The following is a 14213-nucleotide window of genomic DNA, read 5'->3' on the forward strand; positions in this document are numbered from 1 at the left end:
TCGGTCTAATGTGCATGTGTATTAGTTTTTTCTATTGTTAAATAAAGTATGCCACAGATTAAAATTTCTTCCTTCCATTTTATTTTTTTTTCTTCTCTTTTTATTTTATTTTTTGTAGATTCTTTTAATTTTTTCTAATATATTCATATATATTTTGCTGTTGTTTTTTTTTCTCAAATGTTTGTTGGATTTAAACAATGTCTGACCTCAAAAGAAGTGTTTAATTGTTTTAATGTTTTGCTACAACATTTATTATTGTTTACCGTAAAGTAGCAAATAAAACAAATTCGCCTCTATATATTAGTATGAGCAAAAAGAACAACTTTAATGCAAAAGTAATTTTTTCGATAAAAAAAATTTTATTTAAATTAATGAACAAAAAATAATTTACTTAAATAACTCCTAATAAATTCTATACTAGAGTATTCTTGCTAAATAAAATAAATTTTGTTAAAACTAAACTAAATACTTTTAAACGACAAATTATCAACATAAATACCAAAGTACAATTTTCTAAAGAATTGAGCTGGCAGAATATAAATAAACTTCTCAGGGCATGATATTTCAAATTCCAGATGTGATTGAAAGGTCAGATTCGCATTCAGCTCTACTACATCCTTAAGAAATGTAGAACTTGGTTTCAGGGTTTCTATTTTTTTCAAATTTTATCGGCCTTCGTAAAGTTTAAGTAGGATAGCTATGCGTATGATGATTAATTATTTGTATTGCAAAATACTCATACGCCATCAGTTTATTAAAACTATTTGGAGTGAACAAATTATAATCCAGCAATAATAAAACGAAGTACTTCCAAAAGAATAACATTTATCACCACTTTAAAAGTAGCACAAATTTAATTCTTTTACCTTCTGAGGAAGTAACGTTTAAAGACTCCCAAAGAAGCGAAAATAATTCTATTTTTTCAATGTTGAAGATATATTTTTTGTTCTTAAATTTTTATGGGATAAAAATGTTATATTTGGGCTTTTGTATTAATTATGTCTATTATCCGAATTAATGTTAATATTATTTAAGTCAAATTAGTTGTATTCTGTAATACTACAATTTCAATTCCGAATAACTTCCAAAAATGACTTCAGAAATAGTGAATTTGAAATCAAATAAAAAGGACATCCCTCCTATGACAAGCCTATGTTAAAATCATCACTTCTTCAGGTCTTTTTTAGTACTTCCATAGAGTAAATTCTACATCTTTTTCGCTTCTTTGGAAGTTCTTTTTTGCTGGGTTGCAGTTAAAATCCAAGAAATATAAAAAATTTTTGTAAAAACCGTGGTGCCACTAATTAACGTGGCCTTATCGCGCTGAATTTTTCCAGAATGCATTTCTATAATTTACAGTATAAGTCTAGAGGCAGAGACGGCACTATTCGTAACATTTGTAATATTACAGAATTTTATCTTTGGAACACAAGTATACAGTTAAAATGACTAAATGATGAAAATGTGTCAAATTGATGGGTGATACGACTTTTTTATTTCCATATTCGGAATCATCACACCAAATAACATTGTGATTAGTGAAATTGATTTAAAAAGTTTTTTCATCGTTGGCCTGCCTAATGTTTATTGCTACGATTAGGATACCTATGCGTATGAGTATTGTGCGTTTTTATTGTACAATACTCATACGCCTTTAGTTATAACACATTTTATTAATTATTATTAAAAGTATTTGGAGTGAACAAATTATAAATTAAATGCTCTTATATATAAAATACATTTACATTTTTAATTAATCAAATAAATATGATTTTTTCCTTAAGAAAACTTGATCACACAACGTTGAATATTTCTATAAAAAAGTTGATCGAAATCTGAAATTTTCTATATAGAAAAGTTAAACAACTTCTGATTAATATTGGAAATGATAAGTTTCCATTGTTTATTTAAACGTTATTTAAGAAATTGTAAAATGATAGAAAACATTCAAAACCAATTTTTACTAAATGTTCTTTTTTTAATTATTAGTAAATGAGCGATATGTCTTCTTCTATCCACATTGATATTGGTCATTGTTTACGTATGAACATTAAACAAATAAAAGATTAAATTATGATTATGAAAAATATTTATATATTTTATTTGCAATATTATTAATCATACGCCTTAGGTAATATGTATATATAATCCTGTACTAATAATTTTATTAATTCACCCTAACTGAAAAAGTATATAAGTACTCTTATTTTAAAATACAGAAGATTAAAGCTTATTTGTTTATTTTATCACATTTAAATTTACTTATTTTAATATTCATACTTATTATTGATTATTTCTTTAAAACAACATATTATTAAACATTCTTTCATTGTTTTTTTTTTTTTTGTAGTTTTTATTATAACAAATTTATATCTTCCCTTAAATTTTTTTAATATTGTTTAATACAAGGAAAAAAAGTCCAGCAATTTGTATTTTGCAGAGACAGCAGGAGAACAGTAGTAAAAGAAAGGAAACAGTTTTTTGTCAAAAAAAAAAAAAAAACAGAAATAATTTTGTCAGGATTATATGATTGGTGGGTAGAGGGTTAGCAGGAGGAGAAGGAATTTTCTATATTCAAGTATAATTTGTGGCTTCTTTTGCAGGATATTCTATGTTTACCATGAATTATGTCAGACTGAAAATTAAATATGACACTTCATAAAATATACATGCATACGAATGCTAATGTACCCACACCGAGATATAGATAAGTAGCGGACAGTTTCTACGAAGGTTGATTAAAGTTCGTGGTATGTGCTCTTATTTTAGTAACTAATTACTTTATAACATTTTCATATTTTCTTTAAAAAAAAGAGGCATTCATTTAGTGCAAATTATTATTATAATTTTTTAATTTTGATTTTTTATACCCTACACCACTTTAGTGGGGAGGGTATATTGGATTTGTGCTGATGTTTGTAACATACAAAAATATTCGTCCTAGACCCACCTTAAAGTATACCAATCGGCTTAGAATCGTTTTCTGAGTCGATTAAGCTATGTCCGTCCGTCCGTCTGGCTGGCTGGCTGGCTGTCCATGTAAACCTTGTGCGCAAGCTACAGGCCGCAATTTTCAAGATAATTTGATGAAATTTGGCATGCACATTTTGTTTGACCCAAGGACGAAGCCTATTGAAAATGGTTAAAATCGGTCAATTATTTCACCTAGCCCCCATAGAACAGAACCCCCCGAAAAGGGCTTCTGAGCTCATAATTATGTTAAATATACAGATATATCGATAATATACGGCACAACTAAGTTTTATAGAAGTCTTGATGACCCTGCCAAATTTCATAAAGATCGGGCCCCATTTGACCCTAGCTCCCATACAAAGTCCCCTTCAGAAAATTACTTGAATGTCCCAAATTAACTTATAAACACAAATATCGCGATGAAATTCAGCACAATAAAATATTATGTAAATATAAATATATTCACAAAATTTTATCGGGCTTGGTCCATATTTGCCCCTAGCCCCCATACAAAGCCTCTTTTAGAAAATTAGTTTTTCATTCATAAATTGCTTAAATGTATCGGAACAAGGGAATATTGAAGATAAATGCTTTATTATGAAAAATAAATCACATTTAATATTCATAACTGGTGTAGGGTATCATATGGTCGGCCTCGCCTGACTATACTTTCTTACTTGTTTATGGTTTTATAAAATGAGGTTTAAATTATATTTTTTTAATTTATCACTTTACCCTTGCACTTTATTTTATATTATCTATAACCACAAAAAGAAATTAATAAATACCTCAATATGACATATTTCACTTTTTTGAGCACAAAAACTATCTTAAACAATACAAAAAACATGAAAGCTTACAATATCAACGTGATTTTCTATAAACCACAAGAAAACAATTTAAATATAAATAAGGCAGGTGAAAAGGAAAATTATAAATAATGATTGTTTTAATAATGCTTAAATAACCACAATTATATTAAGGTTTCACTTATAACAATTTATACTCTTTTTAGTCAATATTCATGTGAACAAAAGGAATAGAAGATGATTCTACTTTTAACAAATTTAAAAAAAAAAACTCATACATCCATAACTCTCTTATAAGCTGTAGTATTATGACAAAATTTGCCGTAAATAAGTTTTATGAGCATCGGTCCATATTTGACCCTAGTCACTATACCTGTATTTAATTTTATCCATAAATTACATAAACATAGTTAACAGTTAATAAATAAGTACGATTCCTATATGAAATACTTTCAAAAAACATCTCCAAACTTGGACAACGGTGCAAAACTAAAATAAAAATATCTCTGCTGATGAAATTCACACATATCTCTCCAGGTTACTTAAACGTCATATATGTCATTATAAAGGCCTCAGCTTCTGCTTTCTAAACTCGTATAGAAACTTAAAATCGGTTCAGATTTAACTAAATTGGTGAGTTATAAGTGCCTAAAGGTACGAAAAATGGGTTTTTTTACCCGTACTCAAGATTTTGGAGGTGTTTGGCAAATTTCAAAAACATATTCTTGTTTTACTCGGATCCACCTTTCAGAAAAATAGTATCACTTCCCAGGTATTGCAATTATCGTTTATTTTGTCTCACAGTATTATGGGTTACTACTACTAGAATGATATGTCCCTTACTGTTAGAAATTAAAACAAAATAGAAACATCTATTTCGTTAATTTTTGCATGTACTTTGAAAACTCTTCTGTTTTTGACGCGTATACCAATCGGCTCAGAATCACTTTCTGAGTAGATTTAGTTATGTCCGTCCGTCCGTCTTTGTGTCCATGTAAACCTTGTGCGCACTCTACAGGTCGCAATTTTCAAGATAATTTCATGACACCTACTGTTTTTCTGAACCCAGGACGAAGCTTATTGAAATTGGTTAAAATCGTCCCATTACTTCGTATAGCCCCCATACAACTGTACCCCCCTAATAGGGCCTTTGAGCTCATAAATATGTTAAATGTTCTTGTAAGACTTCAAAAAAAGTTTTATATATGTAAGTCATAATGCTACTGCAGATTTTAGTAATTATCGGTCCTCATAAAAAGTCCCCTTCAGAAAATGACTTGATGTTCAAAATTCTCTTATAAACACTAATATCATGATGATATTCTGCATAAATAACTGATATAGACGTAAATCTCTCTACGAAAATGTATAAGGATATGATCGATCATAGCCAAATATAAATTCTTACTTGTTTACTCCATATTTTGAGAACCAGGTGACGAAAGGAATGAGTTTTTTTCAAATTCTCTGAATCTATACCACCCTGTAGGCGTACAAATGTCACGAACGACGAACAATCTTAACTGATGTAGAGTGTCATATAGTCGTCCAAGCCGTAATCGTAATGAACCGTAATGAACTTTTCTATGTTTTCTTTATATAAATGTTAATCAATCTATGTTGTATTGTTTCATATAGAAAAGTTAATCAGTCTGTATTGCCTATTTTTCTTATATATATATATATATATATATATATAGAATATAGAAAAGTTGATCAAACTATGATGAACTTTTTCAAACAGAAAAGATAATCAACCTCTCATACTTAACTGTTAGTTTCACAAATTCTTTTACTATATTAAATAATTGAAATTGAATTGAAATGCAAATTTAAATTTGTGACCCAAAAAAAAGAAGAACAAATTAAATACAAGTAAATAAAATAATAAAAAATATACATATACAACTAAAAAGAGAGAGCAACAAGAAACAAGTAATTAAAGGTTTGAAGTGGCTTAAATGAATAGAGTAGTTAGTTCTAAATGAGTTTGAGTTTGATTTTGGTTGTATTCATTTTCAGTTCACTTGTTAAGATTTAACTGGCACTTTTTTTAACTTCATTGTTTAACCATTTAAAAAGCAAACTCAACCAAACCAACACAATAAAATAATTACAGGTGATAAATTAATGGGACACAACAATAAACGTGGCATTGGTCTCATTTCGTTTGTGATTGTGTTGGCGATAGTCAGCATTGGTGGTAAACAATTGTTGTCGACCACTTTCTATACTTTTCCCTTCTTTCTGAACATCGTTGCCTACAAACGTTTAAGCAATATAGTTGTTGTTTGACAACATGTATAATGTTTTATTAAATTGTGCGTGTGTTGTTTTTTTTTTTTTTTTCTATATATTGGATTTATTTTCTTTCCTTTTATTGTTATTATTTTTAATTGTTGTTGTTATTGTAATAACTTGTCCAAGACATTATTGCTGTTGTTTCGCTAAAAGTGGGCGTGTTAGACACAAACACACATACATATATTTTTATACAACTGCAAACACTATTACACAATAATATAAATATTTTATTTGTTATGTTTCCATAATTATGGTCAAGGTTACATGTGACCTTCTTTGCTGTGTATTATTAACTTGGTCAAAAAAACATTGTTTTTCATAGTTGTAATAATGTTATGTATTAAGTATATACATATCTATTAATTATGTCAAAGACAAAAATGCAGTAAAAAAAATCGACAAGTATTTTTTTTACATGATAGGGTTAATTTGTAATTTTCTCTTACAATATAATTTTTAAATCTACAGGCTTAGAAAGTGGAATTATTACTGTATTTTGCTTCTTCTAGGAAAAAATTAAAATGTGGCAAGTCGATCGATTTGGAGAAGTACAAGAGATTGAATTTAATGGTACATTTATGTATACACTACTAGCTATTTCCAGTGTATATTCACTTCAGTACTTAATTCATATGGGAGATATGAGGTGTCACGCCTCTTATTACTTGTCCGCCCATTTATGTCTTAACCCTTTCACGCACAAAACTAAACCGCTAGACATTTTATGGATGTAAAATGATGACGTATATTGATCATTTTTATGAAAAATGGAAAAAGTGTTTTCGAAGGATATCGTAGGATATTATCCTTTTTAGAAATAGAATAGAAATAGAAATAACCGTTTACTGTAGCTGTGAACTCAAAATGATGCTATATATCGATATAAAAAAAATAATGGGACAACGGTATCCCGTATAAGTGAAAGAGTTAAATACTCTATCTATCTATCTATCTATCTATCTATCTATCTATCTATCTATCTATCTATCTATCTATCTATCTATCTATCTATCTATCTATCTATCTATCTATCTATCTATCTATCTATCTATCTATCTATCTATCTATCTATCTATCTATCTATCTATCTATCTATCTATCTATCTATCTATCTATCTATCTATCTATCTATCTATCTATCTATATCTATCTATCTATCTATCTATCTATCTATCTATCTATCTATCTATCTATCTATCTATCTATCTATCTATCTATCTATCTATCTATCTATCTATCTATCTATCTATCTATCTATCTATCTATCTATCTATCTATCTATCTATCTATCTATCTATCTATCTATCTATCTATCTATCTATCTATCTATCTATCTATCTATCTATCTATCTATCTATCTATCTATCTATCTATCTATCTATCTATCTATCTATCTATCTATCTATCTATCTATCTATCTATCTATCTATCTATCTATCTATCTATCTATCTATCTATCTATCTATCTATCTATCTATATATCTATCTATCTATCTATCTATCTATCTATCTATCTATCTATCTATTTCTCTATCTATCTATCTATCTATCTATCTATCTATCTATCTATCTATCTATCTATCTATCTATCTATCTATCTATCTATCTATCTATCTATCTATCTATCTATCTATCTATCTATCTATCTATCTATCTATCTATCTATCTATCTATCTATCTATCTATCTATCTATCTATCTATCTATCTATCTATCTATCTATCTATCTATCTATCTATCTATCTATCTATCTATCTATCTATCTATCTATCTATCTATCTATCTGTCTATCTATCTATCTATCTATCTATCTATCTATCTATCTATCTATCTATCTATCTATCTATCTATCTATCTATCTATCTATCTATCTATCTATCTATCTATCTATCTATCTATCTATCTATCTACCTATCTATCTATCTATCTATCTATCTATCTATCTATAAAAATTTCAAATATATGTTTCAAGAATCGTGAGAAGTGTTCCTGTAAAATTTTAAATTTCTCCGTCAGATGGCGTTGAAGTTTTAATTTTCACTCAATTACACCTAAACCACTAAACCGATTATTTTAAAATTAGAGGGATATATAGATCTTTACGGGTAGAGTCCACATGTACAATCGAGGGCCTACAACGCGGATCGGTTTTTTATATGTAAAATATTTTTTTTATTCACAACTTTCTACTAATTAAACATCTTTGACTTTTTCGCCAAGATAGTTTTAACATTTTTAAGGAATTATTTTTTCCCAAATATTCTCCTTTCTTCAACACTTATCACATATCCACCTCGACAACCTTAATGTAAATAGCACTTGAAACGTGCCAACACAATAAAACATATGCATCTTATTTTAATTTATAGTTTAAATAAGTTGAGGGCATAAATTATCAACAACATGACTATATGACATGATAGTAATAGTTGTTGCAACAGCAGCAAAACAGTTTTCATTAAACGTATAGATATGGCCCCTTCATTACACATTATTCTATTTATTTTTTTTTTTTAACAAACGCTACTTACATACATTTTTCCCACTTTTCATTTAGCAATGTTCTCACCCACAAAGTAAGTGTGAGTACATGCATGATGCTGTACGAAAAATGTATCTATTCTTACAAAACTTATAAACTGCTATTGTTGTTAAACTACAAGTTACAAGTATTTATGAGAGAAAAAACAGTAAAAAAATTAAAAAAAAAAAAAACTAAAAACAAAATATTGCATTGTTTGGGGGCATTTAAATAAGATTGTACAAAACTTAAGTTTATTGTATGTTTTTGAACATGAACAATAAGGATGGTTTTTTAGTTGGAAGTTAAAATGGAAATATACTTTTTACGCAACCAAATTTATATTTTTCTTATAAGAAAATTTTTTGTAGATTTTTTTTTTTTTTTTTGTTTTAAATTTTGTTTATTTCTGTAAAATGCAGCTGGCCTAATAAATTTCTACAGCATAATGCCTGCATCTATATAAGTTGCATATAATAGAGTAGATTTTTTTCCACGTGTTCCTTAAAGGCAGGGTTAAAGCATCGTCAGCAACGCCATCATTATTACAGTTAATGGCGCATACTTAAAGGAAAACTAAAAACTAGTAAAACCTCCTTCTGCTGTATGCTATCATCTCTAGTGAAAACATTTCGTTTTTCTTTTTATGTGTGGAAAGTAGTAAACTACTTTTTGCTGATTTTAATGTTTTTCTTTCTCTTTTCACCAAAAAGTTTTTTTGACCTTTTTTTTCTTATTTCATTCTCTAGTACTACTGACACAAGTTTGAGTTATGGCGAAAAGTTAATTTTCTCCAAAAGCGTAAAATATGTGTGAATTTTCTTTTTTAACTATTTAGTTACTTTTGTATGATTTTCTAGTTAGGAAAGGCTCTTGAGAAATAGTATACAAATACATACATACATTTAGTTGGAAGTTAAGTTATGCTGAAATTAAATTTAGTAGACATTTTCTATATTTTATAACAGAACCTGTTATTTGTTCAATTTATTTTATTCCTATTATCTAGAAATTATTATAATAATTCCTAAACAACGCAAAATGCATTTTTGTTTAAACATTTTTAATCTCTCATGGATAAAAATTTTAACAACATATGACAACTTTTGATTAGTTTTACTATTAACAAACGTTTGTGTTAGATATTTTTCATTTCATAGTTTAAATTGCTCGCGGTTAAAGTGATATACTTTTGTTTCAAAAAAATTAACAAAAACTAAAGTTTTTCATGACAAATTCTATCAGATGTATTACAAAAATAAAATAAAACAAACGAACAAATAAATTCAAAAACAAATGTCACTATTTGCCAAACACATGGCAACATACATATAAAAGATAACAAAACCAAATACTTTCAATTTTTTAATTCTGAATGGAAAAATTGAGATTCTACATATAAAATAATTTAATATACATATTTCGACTAGTTATAGACAAAAAAAAAATTAACTGCAAGGTAAATTCATTTAAAGAGCATATTTACAAAATCTTCCCCAATATATTTCAAATGATTAATGTTGAATATCTTTAAAAGGACTACCCTAATGTACAATTATACATGCAATTGTAGTTGTAAATACACATTATAGAATCGTCACAAATTCAACTATTTTTCCCCATTTATATTAAATTTTGTCTATTTTTTATTCAAATCTAACTTTTGCTTTTGTATAAAATTTTGTTTTATTCTCTTTTCGCATTTGTATTGGTGAGTTTGTTTCTTAATTCACATATAAATGGAAATTAAGGACATTTGTATGAAAATGTTTGTGTTTGTTTTATTCAAAATAATTTACAGAATCTAACAACTTTGCCGTAGAAAAATTCTCCAAATTTAGAAAAAGTTGCACAGATACTGACAACTTTTCTTTAGAAAAAGTTTCGCAGATATTGACAACTTTTCTCTTGAAAAAGTTGCTCAGATACTGACAACTTTTCTATAGAAAAAGTTGCTCAGATACTGACAACTTTTCTATAGAAAAAGTTGCTCAGATACTGACAACTTTTCTATAGAAAAAGTTGCTCAGATACTGACAACTTTTCTATAGAAAAAGTTGTTCAGGCACTGACAACTTTTCTATAGAAAAACTTGCTCAGATACTGACAACTTTTCTATAGAAAAAGTTGCTCAGTTACTGACAACTTTTCTTTAGAAAAACTTGCTCAGATACTGACAACTTTTTTGTAAAAAAAGGTTCTCACTAACACTGAAAACTTTTTATATAGAAAAAGTTGTTGCTCAGACACTGACAACTTTTCTAAGGAAAAAGTTGTTGCTGACAAATGACAACTTATTATAGATAAAATTGCTCAGGCGCTGATAAATTTTCTATAGAAAAAGTTGCTCAAGCACTGCTCTATAGATAACATTTCTCGAAAGTTGAAAATTTTTCATAGAAAATATTATTCAAATTCGAAATTTTTAAAACATCTTTAAGATTGACGAGGTATCTAATATACATATGTACATATATGTATGTATGTATGCGTATGTGTTGGAATACTTAATAGAATATGAAGGATTTTTTTCCTTCTACACATTTCTCTCTATATCATCTCTAATTCAAATGCGACCATATGTTAAAGTTTTTTCCGTTACGATTTATTTTTGCTTTATTTTCTCTTTACTTGTTTATCTTGTTCTTGCTATATCATCTCTTTCTATTTGCTGTTGTTGTTGTTGTTGATGATGTGAATAGATGGATTCTTTTAATTCATTAAAAATGCAAAAGATGGTAGCGGTGGTTCAGTTATCGAAGGAAGTGATAAGGGGTAGTATGGCGAGTATTCTTTTCCATGGTGACTTTTTGACAGAACAACACAAAATGCTTTTAACTTTTATATTTCTATTATAGTGTTTATTTCCAAGTATTCAGTATTTTTCTCTTCTATTGCTGATGTTGTTTTAGTTTATTTCTTGTTTTTTTTTTTTTTTTTTTTTTTGTTGTTTTATTTGTAATCATTAAAGTGCTCAAAGGAATAAATAATAAACATATGTATGTGTGTAAGAAGAATTTCTTTAGCTTTAATAAGAAATTTGCTTAAGGCACTTTCTCTGTTAAATAGTTTAGAATTGAATCAAACTACAAAAGAGTCAAGATTAACATTTAATTGTAATTTAGTAGAAAGTTTCTTGTACAAAGAGAATAAGTTAAAAAAGGGCTGCTGTTAACCCTTTTTCGAAAAAAGAAAAAACTTAACAAAATTTTTTCTTTTAAATTTGAAACGAAAAAAATCTGCATACAATTGCATTAACATTTAATCAACAATTTAGTTTGTTACTTTATGTAAATTAACAGGCGTTTAATAACAAAACAATTTAATTCTGTTTCTTTAATTATTATTTATAATTAAAGTAAAATACATAACATACATACGAATGTTCATTTTGTTTTGTCGTGGTCGAAGTTTTACTTTGGCTGAGTATTTACTGCCTGCTTAAGAGTACAACTAGTACAAACATACGTACATAGTACTTACATACAAAAACACATATCGTTTCAACATATTTACGCTAGTAAATAAGTATAAAAATATATATTTAAACGAATAGTAAGTATCGTTGTAAATATGATGATTATTGTAGTGTATAAATTTAATGATAACAAAACTACACAAACATACTTACAAATAGGTAAATACATATACTATTAAACTTATATACACAATTACATATATATTTATATATATATTATTTATACAGAGGAAACAAATTCGAACAAGGACATAAAGTGTTAAGTTTTAATAAAATTTTAATGAATTTCATGCTAACATATTTAGACTTTCAAACATACATACTTGTACATATGTACATTAGGGTGGTCCCGTTTGTATGGACGAAAAATAAGGTGCCAATGTTCTCATCTAATATTAAAATTTAGTTGATTCCAAGATAGCTAGATTAGCTAGATCGATTGATTCTAGATTGGTAAGCTGGATAAAAGGACCTTTTTTAAGATCTTGTTTAATTTTTTCAAATTTCTTTCAAAGGAATGATATGAAATTTTGGTATCATTAGAAATATCCTTGAGAGACGCTTTGACTAGCATATAAGAAATTCGGAAAATTTTAGATTTATTACATTTTATCACAGATGAATTTAATATAATTCGTTGAAATTAATACATAATAATAATAATCAATCAAATTTACCGAAAAGGTTTTTTCCGTTTTTCAAAATACAATCTAGATCGAATTTTATTTGAATTTATCTATGGTTATGTACGTTACCAAAACGTCAGGACAAAAATTTTATCTTAGAATAAACTAAATTTTCATTTTTGGTGGGAACATTAGCAACTTCCATTTTGGGGCCACCCTAATATACATACATTAGTAAGGAAAATATATATTTTGACCTTTAAAAAAAGGAATTCACAACAGCAACGTCATCATGTTTAATAGGCAAAACTGGCAACATCATTAAATAAACTGTTATATATGTATGTATAAGTACATATACTCTTTATATACTTATGGTTTATAGCATATATATTTATGTACATTAGGGAAGTATCATTTAGGGTAGATTTTTATTTTTGTATCAGCTCAAGCCTTTGTAAAAATTTGCCAAATTTCTTTATATAAAAGTTGTATTTTTTTTTTTTAGAAAAAGTAGCTTAGACTTTGATAATAAAGTTAACTCAGAGTCTAACACTTTTATAATGAAAAATAGTTGCGTAGAGTCTGTAAAGATTTCTATAGAAAATGCTGCTCTGAGCGTGTACAGACAAAGTTGCTCAAACTGTGTGAACTTTGTTATGGAAAAAGTTGCTCAGACTCGAAAAACTTTTCCATATAAATAGTTGCTTAAAGTCTGTAAAATTAAAGTCTATAAAAAATATTGATCACAGCATGTAGAGATAAAGTTGCTTAAGCTTTTTATGAAAAAAGTTGCTCAGTGTCTCTATAGAAATAGTTGCTTACAGTCTGTTAACATTTATACTTTTGTATAGAAAATGTCTCGCAGACCTTGAAAATTTTAATTTAATTTAAAACATATACTACTGTAAAGAGCCACCTAATTATTTTTAAATATAAGTGGATTTACAAATACATATTACGACAGTGTTCAAAAACATACATACATTTGTAATATGCAGCCATCAGCAGTAATTTACAGTTACGAAATTGTAACAGGAAACATTTTGTTTACACTCTTACAAAAATAACTGCTATTTATACTTTATGCTGTACTAGCTATACCCAGTGTGCTTCGCTACCCTCATCGTAATGAAATAAAATAAATATTATTGTAAATTTTCATTCAGTCCAATATACATTTATGTATATCTGCAATATCAAAAAGTCAAAAAGTACCTTTTGAAAAACAAAAAAGTACCAAAAAGTCCCCTTTTATACGTTCTCACTTACTTCGGGCTCTATATGCTTAATTTCATGGTTCTAGGTTCAATATTATAGAAAATTCAAAAAATACCTTCTGAAGAACGAAAAAGTACCAAAAACTCTCCTTTTACAGATTCTCATTTACTCCGGGCTCCACATGCTTAATATCATGTTTCTAGGACCACATTATAAAAAACACAAAAAGTACCAGTTAAAAAACGAAAAAGTACCAAACAGTAGTCCTTTGTACCGGTGTTA

At 27.6% G+C, this 14213-nt stretch overlaps 1 protein-coding gene and 1 long non-coding RNA gene across 4 annotated transcripts in view; one reads left to right on the forward strand and one right to left on the reverse strand.

The window, feature by feature from the left end:
- LOC119600926 overlaps positions 1-14213 on the forward strand; it is a 169702-nt gene that overhangs the window by 138457 nt on the left and 17032 nt on the right. The gene's annotated exons all lie outside the window — the stretch shown is intronic.
- The window catches only part of LOC119600923 (acetylcholinesterase), a 163306-nt gene that overhangs the window by 48829 nt on the left and 100264 nt on the right, over positions 1-14213 (reverse strand). The window lies entirely within an intron of this gene.

This window comes from Lucilia sericata, unplaced genomic scaffold (assembly GCF_015586225.1).
Source record: "Lucilia sericata isolate MDLA Ls3-8-SP2 unplaced genomic scaffold, ASM1558622v1 Contig000128F_arrow, whole genome shotgun sequence".
Lineage (NCBI taxonomy): Eukaryota > Metazoa > Arthropoda > Insecta > Diptera > Calliphoridae > Lucilia > Lucilia sericata.